This window comes from Gossypium hirsutum, chromosome A11 (genome assembly GCF_007990345.1).
Source record: "Gossypium hirsutum isolate 1008001.06 chromosome A11, Gossypium_hirsutum_v2.1, whole genome shotgun sequence".
Classification (NCBI taxonomy): domain Eukaryota; kingdom Viridiplantae; phylum Streptophyta; class Magnoliopsida; order Malvales; family Malvaceae; genus Gossypium; species Gossypium hirsutum.
In genome coordinates this window covers 89,837,862-89,853,106 of record NC_053434.1, presented here as the reverse complement: position 1 = coordinate 89,853,106, position 15,245 = coordinate 89,837,862, and the positions used below count along the sequence as shown (strand labels likewise).

The 15,245-nt window shown below is 34.4% G+C and overlaps 1 non-coding gene across 1 annotated transcript; it reads left to right on the top strand.

Moving 5' to 3' along the window:
* The first annotated feature begins 911 nt into the window (after window positions 1-911).
* On the top strand, window positions 912-1,017 carry LOC121210588 (small nucleolar RNA R71). The gene has a single exon (XR_005905703.1). It is a non-coding gene; the product is annotated as a small nucleolar RNA R71 (small nucleolar RNA).
* Window positions 1,018-15,245: the final 14,228 nt, after the last annotated feature.

The window sequence follows — 15,245 nt, the reverse complement described above, 5'->3', positions numbered from 1 at the left end:
GATTTGCAGATTCTGGTTCTCGTGAAACTAGAATTTTAATACTTAGTTGAACTTCCTCTGAGTCTTGAACGTTAGCTAGCTCCTTCTCAACATCGACAGAATTGGGCTTTAAAGTCTTTTTACTCCTCAATGTCAACGGTTTACAATGCTCCTTCCCTGGATTCCTCGGATTCTCCGTATCACTAGGTAAAACACCTTGCGATCGGTTCCTGAGTTCATAGCAAGCTAGCCCATTTGATTTTCCAGATTTTTCAATGTAACTGCTTGGCTTTTAATTAAGGCATCATTCTTCGCTATGTATTCCTTTAACAAATTTTCTAAGCCATTGGATGATTTAGCTTGGGTTGTTTTTTGAACTTATTAGGGAAAACAAGGTGGCTGGGTCGATCTAGGTTGGGTATAAGTGTTACTGGTTCCAGCCCCTTTGTTACTCCGGGAAAAATTAGGGTGGTTTCGCCATGATGGGTTATGGAAATTGGATTGCAGTCCTTGCCTACGTCGATTTTGGTTCTGGTTACCCCTGTAATATACAGATTTTGGGTTTTATGGACATTCTTCAAACAAATGTCACTCCCCACAATAGACACAGACTATATTTTCAAATTGATTTGGTGGTTGTGCTGTAAAACTATTAGACCCATTAGTAGTAAGCTTTTTTAACATTGAGGATATTGATGATACCTGATACAAGTGAAGTAAGAGCGTTTACTTCATGTATTCCAGCAACTCATCTTCCTGATGCTGCTCGATTGGCTGGCCATTGATAATTATTGTTGGCAATCCTCTCAATGATTTCATAAGCCTCATTATAAGACTTAGAAAATATAGCATCGTTAGCATAAGCATCCACTACCATCCTCATATGAGCATTGAGACCATTATAAAACATCTCAAGTTGGATGCAATATGGGATTCCATGAGAGGGAACTTCCATAATAATTCTTTGTACCTTTCCCATGCCTCATACAAGGACTCATCATCCATTTGTTGGAAGACAGTGATCTCATTCCTCAACTTAGCATTCTTGCTAGGCAGAAAATACTTCATGAGAAATCTTTCTGCTAACTTTTGCCATATGGAAATTGAATTTGGTGGCAATGAGATCAACCAGGCTCAAGTTATGTCCCTTAGTGAATACTAGAACAACTTCAATTGTAATGCATCTTCAGGTACCCTGGCTAACTTGAAAGAATCGTTCACCTCCATAAACAGTCTTAAATGTAGGTGAAGATCTTCAGTAGTCATTCCACTGAATTGGCCCATTGTCTGAAGCATCTGGAACATGACTAGCTTTAACTCAAATTGTTGTGCCTCAATTTCAGGTCTCCTAATACCTGGATAAAGATCATTAAACACTAGCATTGCATACTATTTTAAAGCTCTATCCCTATCATTAGCAATAAGGATAGGATTTTGAGCAAGGTCTGCTCTGTTTCCTTGATTCGAATTTTTGAAGTTCATCTCTTCATCCCTTCTCTAACTTGCTTGTCTTTTTCGCTATAGAAAAGTTCGTTCAATCTTACAGTCTATAGGGAGTAAATCAATAATTCGGTCAATACTCATAAACACCTAAAATAATCATAGAAAAATCAATTAAGTTAAAATTTGAACAGAAAAATAAACCAAAATGCAAAACTAACAATTTCACAAATAATGACTTTTTAAAACAGTCCCGGGCAACGGCGCCAAAAACTTGGAACGACGAAAATGTGCAAGTGTACACAATCGCAACAAGTAATAAAGTGACAAGTAAATGTTGAGTTATCGTACCCACAGGGACTGTAAAAAGAATTATTTATGAATGCTATTTAAAACACTTTGGTGAAGAAAAATATTTTGTTTGAAGAGGGTGATTAAAAACTAAATTTTAAACTAAGTAAAGTAAATAAATTAATCTCAAATGCACGATTTCAACATATGATTTTAATTAGGATGACATAATTGTGTTAGAACAATTACATTTCTTAACTTACTCATGTTTATATTGTTCCGAATAAATTCATAGCAACTTGGTAATTTGCTAACTTATGAACATACTCACCTACCAAAATCCATTTATCTCTTGACTATATCCCTATGTCAGTTCAATCGATTAAGCAAATCTTTAATAGGCAAATATGTTATTGCACATACATACTTATTAAATTGAAATAATCTATTGTACATATCCCTATGTTAGTTCAAACGATTAATTAAATCTAATAAGCACATAAAAGACTACGTGAGGTAACAAAGTATCCCTACCTTGAAACAGTTTTATCACAATAATCTTGCAAGTTATGCAAGACAAATGTATTGTCAGATACCGTTGCTAATTTAACCCTCAGCTACCTTAGATGATTAAACTTGCACTGATTAAGTACTGTGTCCATTAATTACAATTTCAATCTATTTAAATAATTAATTCATTAGCTACCTCACAATTGTAATGCAAGAATAACTTAGTCATGATTTTACTTAATCAAGCATCTTACCAAGGCCTATAACAACATAAACACAATTTTAACAATTTTAACAAACAAAATACAATCAACCTATCACGAAATAAATTGAAGCTTAATTGATTAAATTAACCATTCCAACAACATAAATATTCATAGATATGTTCATCATAACAACAACAAAAATTAAAGAGATAGGGAACAAGAATCAAATTTGGTGTTTTACCGTGGCCTAACTAGTATGCTCTGTTCCTCCTTCTCTATTGTCCGCGTCGACCAAGGCTACTATGAACACTTAATTGCTGCTTCAAATGGCTGATGAATGCCTCTTTTCAAAGACGAGAAATTGGAAAGAGAGCAAGGGAATTTGGAATGGAAAAGAAGAGAGAAAAGATGTGAATGCTTGAAATGTGTTTCAAATGACCACCGAAAGGGGTTGTTATAGCTGAAGAGGGCTGCTAAAAATAGCTAAAATTATTAGCAAAAGAGCCCTCCCTTGGCCAGCCACACATGTGGCAAGGTTGATAGTTTCAACTTTGCTAATTTAGGCTTAGGGCAAATCTATAAAGCCACCAATTGTGGAGGGGTTTGTTTGCAACTTGAACAAGTCTTCAAGGGCCTCTCTGCAAGCTAAATAATCAATCAATAAGCTGATTTGGGTCAGGATATGGACGGTTTTGGGCTGTCCACTTCTTGGTCAGTTCAGTTCACTCAATTTGGCTCAACTCGACCACTTTTTCATAATTAATTAATAATAATTTATTTAATCCAAATTAAATTGGATATAAATTAAAATTAACTATATCATGAATTAATACACATAATTGGATCGACTTAGGCTAAAAATTAATTCAGCTTGATACTTCAAATTGCTTCTCGGTTTTCAACTTCTAACAGTGTCTGCCGATTTTGCCCTTTGTGCAAATCTGTCGAAAAATGATCAAAATTAATCAAAATTAATTATAAATTAATTAAAATTCAACACGTTCATTGAAATTGACCGGGGTTGAGGTGTTTTGTGAAAACTTAAAATTTTGAATCTTTAATGATTTTGTTTCTTTGAAAAAAATACTTATTAAAAATATAATCTTTTGAAAGTAAAGTGCCACATTATATTATAATGTCATTTTAAGTTATTTGAAAATAAAGATTTTGTATAATAATTATTTAATAAAAAGGTATTGGGTAAAAATCTTTCGCAGTGGACTTTCATAAAACTACTTAGAAAATTACAAATTACAATTTTGTTTAAACCATGTAAAATCTTAAATAATTTAAATAAACCCTATATTTTAAAATACTTGAAATCGCATAATTTTTTCTTGCATGCATAGAAGTTATAAGTTATAAAATAACTAACAACCCAAAATAAAAGAAGTGTCCAAAGTCCACAAATAGAAACCACATAGTTTAAAAATCCATAAAATAAGCCATCTCAGAGGCTCCACCAAATGTTGAATCCAAGCCCTATGTTTACGTATTACCTGAAAGGTTATAACACTAAAGGGGTGAGCTTTTAAAGCCCAGTGTGGGTGTTTTAACAAATAAATGTAAATAAACACATAATCATCAATCAAGTAAATATTTCACTTTATGCACATGATCATGGCGATGTTGTTTTATAAAACATTTACACAAATTTATTTAAAACATCCTACCCATCACCGCTACACACCACAATCGAGTTCCCCAGAACTCATCCATCCAAACACTCCAATTTGTGAAGAGTGTCACAGTAATGTAGATAAACTGCCACTTAATAATATTGTGAACAAGCCACCACTTTTGAAAATAAACTGCCACTCTATAATATTGTGTATGAGCCACCATTTTTCTAGATAAACTACCACTTCGTCCTCCTTTCACATATCACACCCCATGCATGTGATGTGGCCACAAAAATCTCTTTTTCACTTTAAAAATCAAATTTTCGCTTTGGCATGTGAGACATACTCATTATATCACTTAAAATCACATAGGCGTGCTTAACATGCTAATCACATATTTACACAATATATATATCAATATTTCACATTTTATAAATAATGCGAAAATCATGTATGCCATAACATCACATAATATGATAATGAGATTTTCATAAATTTTATATCAATAATAATCAAGATCACACATCATACAAATAAAAAAAAAATTAGTTTCACTTAGTTAGATATTCCAATTCGGTGGGTTTTTATTCCTCTTTTCGAATACAAGTATTCTTGATAAGCACAATTTAATAATACAAATAAAGTTTTAACAACATGAAACATATTTTCATATTTTTTTAATTAATGAAGAACCCACACATGATTGTACGAAAGCATATTTCTGGTGAGTGTTTGGAATCGCTGCTCGTGGATAATTCATTGTGTAATTGGGAATTTAGAGGTAGCCTAAACCTCTACTCTAAATTCCAAGTGTAAGTGTTCTCACGCCTATGACTAAATGTGATATATATGTGCTTGTGCAATTGTGAAAATATGAACCTATATGATATGCTATGACATGAGCTATAAGCTTGGGATGACTGTTGTGAAAGAGAATATGTAGGTATGTTATTCATGTCATATGACAATAAATATGTGGGTATGTTTTCATACCATGTGTGTAACACCCCAAACCCGGCCTAGACGTTATGGCCAGATCCGACGTGTCACATTGAAGTTTTTAAGAAAACCCATGCCTCTTTCAACGTCTTTCTTCGTGTTTCAAAAGATAGTCTTTGCTAAGTTAATAAAGTGAATGGAAGCTGTGCACCAGGTATGTATCCGAAACAGAGGAGGTGAGCCATGAAGGCTGCTTAAGTACCAAGCTTTTGATTGGATCCAATCCTAGACATGCCCACAACCATTGCCACACTTTAGTGCTAGGTTAGGTTTTGAGAAAAACGAGTTGGAATTCATTTAAGTAGATATTTTTGATAAATTGATTAATTGTATCGTTGCGTTATTTTGAAAACAATTATCATTTTGGAAACGCGTCCTAGGTCTAACTCATATTGTTATAAAAAAAATATAGGGTATAAGATAAAATAATCCCAGAAAAATAATTAAAATGGCCTTATTACAACCCAAAACCAAATAATAATATTAATAAGATAAAACTTATAAAGAAATAAATCGGCTACTTATTGAATTAAAAGAAACAGAAACAGTAGTGTGGCCATCTCCGAGTCCCTCGCAGCTCCAAACCATCTAAGCTTAGGGATTACCTGCACAGTTAGAAACGGGGTGAGTTTACGAAAACTCAGTGTGTAATCCCCAACAACAAACAAACAGTGAATAACACAGTGTCAGTACAATCTGGGCCAAAGCCCTATTCAGTAACAGTAAAGTCTGGGCCTTAGCCCTTAAACAGTAGCAATATGAGCCTAAGCCCTAATTCAGTCTCGACATATACTGGGCCGAAGCCTTTTCATAAATCATATCATTGGCCGAAGCCTTTACTATAAGTGGTATGGCCCATAGGCCTATTTCAATATCACATGTAATATTAATGAATGTATGCAAGCCCATTTGGGGAGACTACTCAACCCACCATCTGCTACTCTCCACCCGTACCAACCAACACACCATGTGGGGAATAACTCAACCCACCCAACCAAACTCTCCACTGGCAGCATAGCTGCTTTATAATATAACTGGAGGCCTAGCCTCTTTTAATAACTAGGGCAAAGCCCTTTTTGATAAACTGGGGCAAAGCCCTTTTCGGTAAACTGGGGCATAGCCCTTTTAGCACTTCCTCCATTTATAAAACCCAACCCATGCAACATGTTATGTATGCAGAATGTCATGCCCATATTTGAATCAAACAATCACAGTCAAGTCATTCATATCACCAACATATATTCTCAATCAAATCCATCAACCACACAGTCCAAGTCAATCACTTGCCCACAAAGGCAAAATAGTCATTTTTCATATTATGAGGGTAATTTCGTAATTTTACCAAATATCAGGGTTTTCCATGTTCATTCACAATTATCAATATTTCCGAGTGTTTAAACAATGATCTTTGACCCACTTTATCAAATTCGGGTTTTTGGGCCCAAAACCCCTAATGGCCCTACGAATGCTGATTTAGCCCACTAAACCTGCTTAATCCAAATTTTACAGTAGTACTAACCGTGTTAACATGCAACTTTTCCAGATTCTGTTTTCTATCAGTTTTACCCAAATGGGCCCGAAAGCCCATTGGGCCCGATTCCAGCCAATTGAGGCCCAACTTACCATCGTGCACAAAATTGCGCTCTTACCTGCTCCATCGATTTAAACACCGATCATATCGTATTTATCGCATCTATACCCACATGCAACATTACAAGTTCCTGAAATACCAGCATTTTAGCATTTCAGCTTCTCAGCAGATATTAATCTAAACTACTACGAGGGTTAGTACACACCTGTTATGGGTTGAAGTTGAAACCTTTCCAAAATCAATCACCTATGATAACCACCACCTATCACTCAAACTTAACTAATCCAATATCAATATATGTAAAACCTAAGCACATCAGTCATACGGAACATAAGGGCATATTTGTCATTTTACCATACAGGGGCTCTACGGTCTTTTTACCTATTAGGGGCATTTTAGTCATTTCATCCTACAAGGGTGTTTTGGTAAATCTACAAACCAAGGGCATTTTAGTAATTTTGTAAACCGAAGGTATTTCTATGATTTTTTAAAGTCAAGGGTATTTCTGTAATTTTATAAATCAAGGGTATTTTGGTAATTTTACAAAACCAGTGGTATTTTGGTAATTTCACAAACCAGTGGTATTTTGGTAATTTTACAAACTAGGGGTATTTTGGTAATTTTACAAACTAGGGGTATTTTGGTAATTCTATCCTATAGGGGTATTTCAGTAATTTCGCAATTGAGGGTAAAACGGTAATTTTGTAAATCGAGGGTAAAACGGTAATTTTATAAATCGAGGGTAAAACAGTAATTCTGTAAATCAAGGGTACTTTGGTAATTTTACAAGTCGAGGGCATTTTAATAATTGGTAAACTAAAGTATTCTAAACAGGGATAACAATACAAATGGCCCTAAAGCCCATTCTCGGCCCAAATAGGCCCACACGCTCTATGGCCCTTTTAGCCCAAATCTAGCCACGAATATGAGATTCACCTAGCCTAGTCCAATATTTACTACACAATCAAATAACTTATCCAATTGGGCTGTAGGCCCATTAGGCCCACATAGCCCCTTTTCGGCCCATCGCGGCCCGAAGTAGCCATCCTACAGCTAGAGTGGTGAGAAATACACACCTGATAGGAGACTAGAGTTAATCCATGCTCCAAGCACTCTTAGCCGACGCCCAACCCAAACGAGCACGCCATAAGCGAAAGGGATCAGCCAAGAAAGGTACCTTTACTCTCCTCATGGTTCCCTCTATTTAAAGCCAACTTCGCAACCACTCTTATGTTAGCTTCCCGATGTGGGATCCCTCCAACATCAGAGTTTAAATTCAACACCAACTCTTGCCACCCCCTGTTAGCAAAATAAATGCTCCTTGCTTGCCATGGGATTCAAACCCATGTCTCCCCTCAGATGCTCCACACGCTACTTGCCATTAAGCCACAAGGCTTTTTGTGTCATATTTTATCCCCAATTAATTATAAAGTCTAAAGGCCAAAGTCCAGGTTCCCTTAAAAAACCCAAAATAAATTGCAAGAGCCAAGGCTTGAACCCAGGCTCCCATACAACCTTAATGATGCCACAACCACTAGACTACAAGCTTCCTTGTGTCATTTATTTAACACAATAATTTAAAAGGCCCTCATCCAAGCATCTAGGTTTTTTTTTTCACTTAATACCAAAATATTTGCTAAAGCCCAAGTTTGAACCCAAGATTTCTCCAACACTTCTCAAAGCCATTAACCACTAAAGCAAACATTTAATTGTTTCATTTCATTACACAATTAAATACCTATATACAACCTCCTTACGGACCCCCACTCAAGGCCCAATACTTTTAGGCCCAAATTCGGGGTGTTACAATGTGACAGTGATTATAAAATGCTAACGATGTTAATATGCAGTGAAATTAAGCGAATAATCAGTAAGTAAATATGTGATAATAATGTGGATATTTTGGCCTTGTGATTTTATGAGACAGTTGGATACAGTTGGCATGTCATAGGATTGTGAGTACTCACTTTTGTGATGTAATTTTGGGGTGTTGAGGCCCAATGACAGTTTTCAGAGAGATAAGGGAATGTGAACTAAGCTCCATTCACCGGGATATGTGTGCTTGGTATATTGGAGAGTGTTAGCTATATGCATCACTTATGGGACATGATCGACTCTATGAGTCATTTTGGTGTGCTAGAGATCTGTGTATTTGATGTGTAGTGATAGAGTCCACATTATGTTTCATAACCTCAAGAGCCAAACTATCATATAAAAACTGACTAAATGTGATTAAATGTGTTTTATATGTACTATGATATATGCTTAAATAATCATAGGGTTAATGTGATGTGTAATATCCCTAACCCATATCTGTCGCTGGATTAGAGTTACGGAGTATTACCATATAATTAGAAACATTTAAACTTAATTTCAATAAATAACATAATCAAATCATAAACCAAACATATACACACATATCATCCCTAAATTGAGCCCTCGAGGCCCTAAAAATAACTTGGGAACAAATCACGACCAATTTGAAACCATTTGGAAAGTCTAGGAAAGAATCACAAAAAACTGGAAATAGAGGTCACATGGTCGTGTGCCTCACATAGCTAAGACACACGCCCATGTCTCAGGCCGTGCAACCTTCAAACTACGGACACACGGTCGTGTCCCAGCCTATGTTCTCACCCATATAACTCTCTAAGTAGGGTCACACGCCCGTGTGCCAGGCCGTGTAACTCTCTATGCTGCCTCACACGACAGTGTGTCAAGCCGTGTGTTAGTTTGTGACTAACTTGCAACTTAAGAAACTTACCAAATGACACACGGTCATGTCACCAGGCCGTATGTCTCATACGACTGAGTCACACGCCCATGTCTCAAGTTGTGTGGACCCAAATTTACCTAAAATCAAGCCAATTCAAAACCTTTCCATGCATGAACATTTAAACCAACTATTCACACTTTCAAAACACCAAAACCTCACTTAAACACACATATAAATGCCATTATCAAGATTCTAACTCAATTAACCAATATGTCATTCAAAGGTACCTCAAATGCATTCAAAAACACTTACCTACAGATGTCAAATTTACCATATTTCAATCCATTACTAGTTCAATACTTTCCAAAACATGTCATAACTTGACCATGATCATACTTATTTGAAACTTACCATAGGAGTCATTCAAAACATGTATCATAAGATAACCAAAATAACACAATCTAGTAAGGTATCAAATGGTACCAACCAAGTTAACTTTCACAACTTATACACGCTAAGTCACCAACTAAACATTCAACAAAATGCCATTACAATTCACCCTATACGTGCCATTATAAAACTTGGCAAATTACTCAAAAACTACCGATATTTTTGTTGGATAGTGTGATAGATTTCTGATGAGCTTCCAACCAAATCAAGCATCCAATAATCTATAAAACATAGGAAAGAAACTATGTAAGCAATTAATGCTTAGTAAGCTCATATAAATTAATACATAACTTACCATTTTATTTGCATAATATAAAGCATAAGCATAATATAACGCAAACCATAAGCTTGGCATAAGCCTCTACATCACCATCAATAAATAAGTTAGCACACTTTCACATGAATCAAATTAATCAACCATAATATAAGTCATTTTCCATATGGAATACATCAATTAGTTCATGCATTCTTTCCATAAGGTTATGCTTGATTCCATTTGAATACGTACCATTTCAATCCCTTTTCTTTTCTGTTGAACCATCTATAATTTCATCGAATACTCGGGAAAGCTCACACTAAGTGTGCCTTTACATATAACCGTAACCTTTCCTTTGCATCCATGCTCACACGAGCTGTGAAATGGGCCTACTCACACAAGTTGTCAATTAGAATGTAAGCTACATGATGCTACTTACACGAGCTGTGGAGAATCTGCAACAATTGCAATACCTTAGCCATCGGTAGGACATTCAAGACCAACACCCAAAACATGAAATCCCTAATGACACGTCATTTGTAACTTACGAATTCCTAAGGTTCAACAGAACTCGATAACTGTCATAGAATTGATTTTTTTATACATCGATCTAATCTAAAGATTTTGCTTCGCCTCGATCTAGGTCCGTACGTGGTTTATCTTGATCTAAATAGACAATTTCAATCGATTTAATACTTTTAGTATTCAATTTAATCCACATTTCATATTTATGCAAAATTACCACTTTTCTTGAACATTTTAACTTTTCACAATTTAGTCATTAAGCTTGTAATTTGAAATCTAATCATTTTAATCCCTCTTATAGGCTAACTGAATTCTTTATGAACTTATTCCAACCCAAATAAAATATCATTTCATAAATTTAACATTATTTTCTACTATTTTTACAAACCAATCCTTAAATGCAAATTTCATTAAAAATACTTTACAAAACTTGTTTATTTCTCAACAAAGATTCATAATCTACCATTTAACATCAAACACTATTCAAGAACATTCATGGCATAACTCTCAACCTTTAACAATTTTAAAAATTGATCCCTGGGCTAGCTAGATTAAGCTAAAACGAACTCAAAAATATAAAAATCATTAAAAACAGAGCTTGAATGCATACCATGCAAGAAGAAATAAGCTTGGTCAAATTCTCCTCCTCCTTTAATGGCTAAAATCAATTTAGGGTGTTTAATAAGGAAGATGAAACAATTTTGTTTTATTTAGTTTAAGCTTAATTTACGTAATTACCATTTTATCTTTTACAAACTTTAATAATTTCATCAAAACCATGTCCATAAACATCCACTATCACCTTAATTGGTCTAATTACCATTCAAGTCCTTTAATTTAATATTTCATATCCGTTTGACACTTTTAACTGATAGAAATCAACTTGTCCCTTTATACGATTTAGCCCTTTTCACTTAATTAACCATGCAAACATAAAAAAATTCTTAATGAAATTTTAATACAACCTTAATAAAATCTTGTAAACATTAAAATAATAATTTACTCGTCGAATTTGTGGTCCCAAAACCACTATTTCGATATCAATGAAAACGGGTTATTACAACTCTCCCCCTAAAGAAATTTTCGTCCCTGAAAATCTTACCAGAAAATAGGTTCAGGTATTGCACTTTCATAGCTTCATCTGGTTCCCAGGTAGCCTCTGCGATTCTGTGTCATTGCCAGAGAACTTTAACTAAAGTTACACTTTTATTTCTCAATTCTTTAACTTCTCGAGCTAAAATTCTGTTCGGTTCTTCACCATAAGTCATATATGGCTAAATCTCAACATCTACAGGTGAAATCACATGTGAAAGATCTAATCGATACTATCATAACATTGACACATGAAATACATTATGATCTTTTCTAACTCTGACAATAACGTTAACTGATAAGCTACTAGTCTAATCCTCTCAATGATCTTATACAGCCCGATAAACCGCGGACTAAGCTTTCTTTTTCGGCCAAATCGGAGAACTTTCCTCCAAGGCGATACTTTTATAAATATTTTTTTCATTGACTTGAAACTCTATATCTTTTCTTTTAAAATTTAAGATTTATGACGATCAGAAGTCGCTTTCAAACTATCAGTATTACCTTGACCTTTTCTTCGGTTTCTCGAATCAAATGACCACCGAATATCTTTTTCTCACTCAACACAGTCTAGTATAATGGAGTTTGACATTTTCAACCATGCAAAGTTTCGTACGATGCCATTTTAATGCTTGCTTGATAATTGTTATTATATGCAAATTCAACCAACAGTAGAAATTTCTCCCAGTTACTTTCGAACTCCGAAACACAATATCGGAGCATATGTTTGAGTACTTGAATTACTCACTTTGACTGGCCATCATTTTATGGATGAAATGATGTACTGAAATGTAGTCGAGTACCCAGGCTTCATGTAACTTACTCCAAAATCGTCATGGATCCCTATAAAAAATAATAGAAATTGGTACATTTTGTAGTCTAACTATCTCTAAAACATACAACTCTGTTAATTTCTAAAGTGAATAATCTGTACGTACTGGAATGAAATGTTCATATTTCGTCAAACAATCTACAACAACCCATACATCATCTTTCTTTCTCAGAGATAAAGGCAATCCCAATACAAAATCCATTGTAACACATTCCTATTTCCACTCTGGAATCATCACAGGTTGCAATAAACTAGAAGGTACTTGATGCTTGGCTTTAACTTGCTGACAAATCAAACATTTTGGTACGAAATCTGAAATCTCTCATTTCATACTTGGCCACTAGTACATCTATTTCAAATCACCATACATTTTATTGCTTCTAGGATGTATCGATAAGCTACTACAGTGAGTTTCCTGTAAAATCTTCTGAATGAGATCAGAATTTCTCGGAACACAAATTTTGCTTTTGAAGTATAAACTATCCTTGAAACCAGCATGAAAGTCTGATTTAGATGTAAAATCAATCTATTTTCGTTTAGAAATCAATTCTGTATCACTTTTCTAAGCATCATAAATTTGTTACAAAAACATCGGTCTAGCTTTTAATTTAGCTAATATAGAACCATTATCAATCAATGTCAATTGAGTGCTCAAAGCTCGCAAAGAAAATAAAGACTTTCTACTCAAAGCATCAAAAACGACATTAGCCTTTCTTAGATGATAATCAATGATCAAATCATAATATTTCAACAACTCAAGCCATCTACACTGTCTCAAATTCAAATCTTTCTATGACATGAAATACTTCAAGCTTTTATGATCCGTGAAAATATGACATTTTTCTCTATACAAATGATGTCGCCAAATCTTTAAAGCAAAAACAATAGCTACAAGCTCTAAATCTGGAGTCGAATATTTCTTTTCGTGCGGTTTCAACTGTCGAGAAGCATACGCTGCCACCTTGCCTTCTTGCATCAAATAACAACCTAAACCATTTAAAGAAACATTACAATAAATTAGAAATTCTTTACCGGACTCTGGCTGAACCAATATAGGTGCATCAGTTGACAATGCTTTCAACTGGTTAAAACTTTACTGACACTTTTCAGACAATTCAAACTTGAAATCTTTTTGAAGTAGTTTTGTCAATGGCGTAGTAATTATCGAAAATCCTTTCAAAAATCTTCTATAATATCCAACTAAACCCAAAAAATTTTGACTTTTGAGACATCTCTCGGAGGTTTACAGTCCACTAAAGTTGATACTTTACTTTGATCAACTTTACTTAGATCAACTCTAATACCATCTACCGATACCACATGTCTAAAATATCCTACTTCTCGAAGCCAAAACTCACATTTGCTAAACTTAGCGAACAACTATTTTTACGTAAAGTCTACAAAACAACTCTCAAATGTTGGGCATACTCTATCTCATCTCGTGAATAGATCAGAATGTCATCAATGAACACAAGAACAAATCTGTCTAAATACGGCCTGAATATTTTGTTCATCAAATCCATAAACACAACAGGTGCATTGGTCAAACCAAATGCCATAATAAGAAATTCATAATACCCGTACCTTGTTCTGAAAGTAGTTTTCACCACATCCGAGTCTTTAACCCGTATTTGATAATATCCAAAATGGAGATCAATATTTGAGAATACTGTCACCCTTTCAACTGATCAAACAAATCATCTATGTGTGCCAATGGATATTTGTAACAATCCGGTTAATACCCTAGTCAGAATAGTGGTTTTGGGACCACAAATCCGAGTCAGGAAAATATTTTAATATTCTGTGCTTATAATATGTGAATCGACATGTGTGAAAGTTTTGTATGAAAATTTGATCATTTGTGTGCTTAATTTTGAAAAAGGACCTAATCATATAAAATGTAAAAGTGGTCTTCTATTTGTTAAAGTGCCTAATTGCTATGTCTCTTTAATTGTAAGGTCCTTATGTGGTTATTTGACCATGGAATGTATTGAATGACATTAATGGACATTAGTTGGTAGAGTTTTAAATGTATATTATAAGGTTATAATTGTAAATTGTGTATTAATGTTTACTAATTAAACAAAACATAATATTGGCTTCATTTATTCATCATTTGGCCGAATATATCAAAGGAAAAAGAAAGATAACTCAAGCTTAGGGTTTGGCTAAGAGTGGTGATTTAGGTATGTATTTTGTTCGGTTTTTGATAATTTCTACGTTTTTGTAATCGTTGCTTAGTAATCTATCAAGCCCATGCCTTAATTTCTGATTTTGTTTATGATTTTGAGTTATGCCATTGTTGATAATGTGAGCTTTATGAAGTTTGATGGTAGTAAATGAAAGATATGTGTTAGATTACTAAGTTTTGTCAAGTTTTGTCTTTGAATTTTTAATGAATTTGAGTAATTTGGACTAAATGGTAAAAAAAGGAGATTTTGAGGGACTAAAATGTGAAAAATGAAATATATGGGCTTCTATGAATACTATAAGAATTCGGCTTTGTAACACCTCTATCCCGTAACCGTCGCCAGAATGGTAAGGGGTATTACCTGACAGACAGAACATTACAGATCAATACAGAATCACAGATATCACATTGTATTAATGCATAAACAAATCCACAATTCATCCCTTATGGAGGTCTCCAAGACCTAAAGCATACTTTTAGAAAAGGGTCGTGATTAAATCAAGCACATTCATAAATTTCAGAACTTAAAAAAAATTTTAATTCTG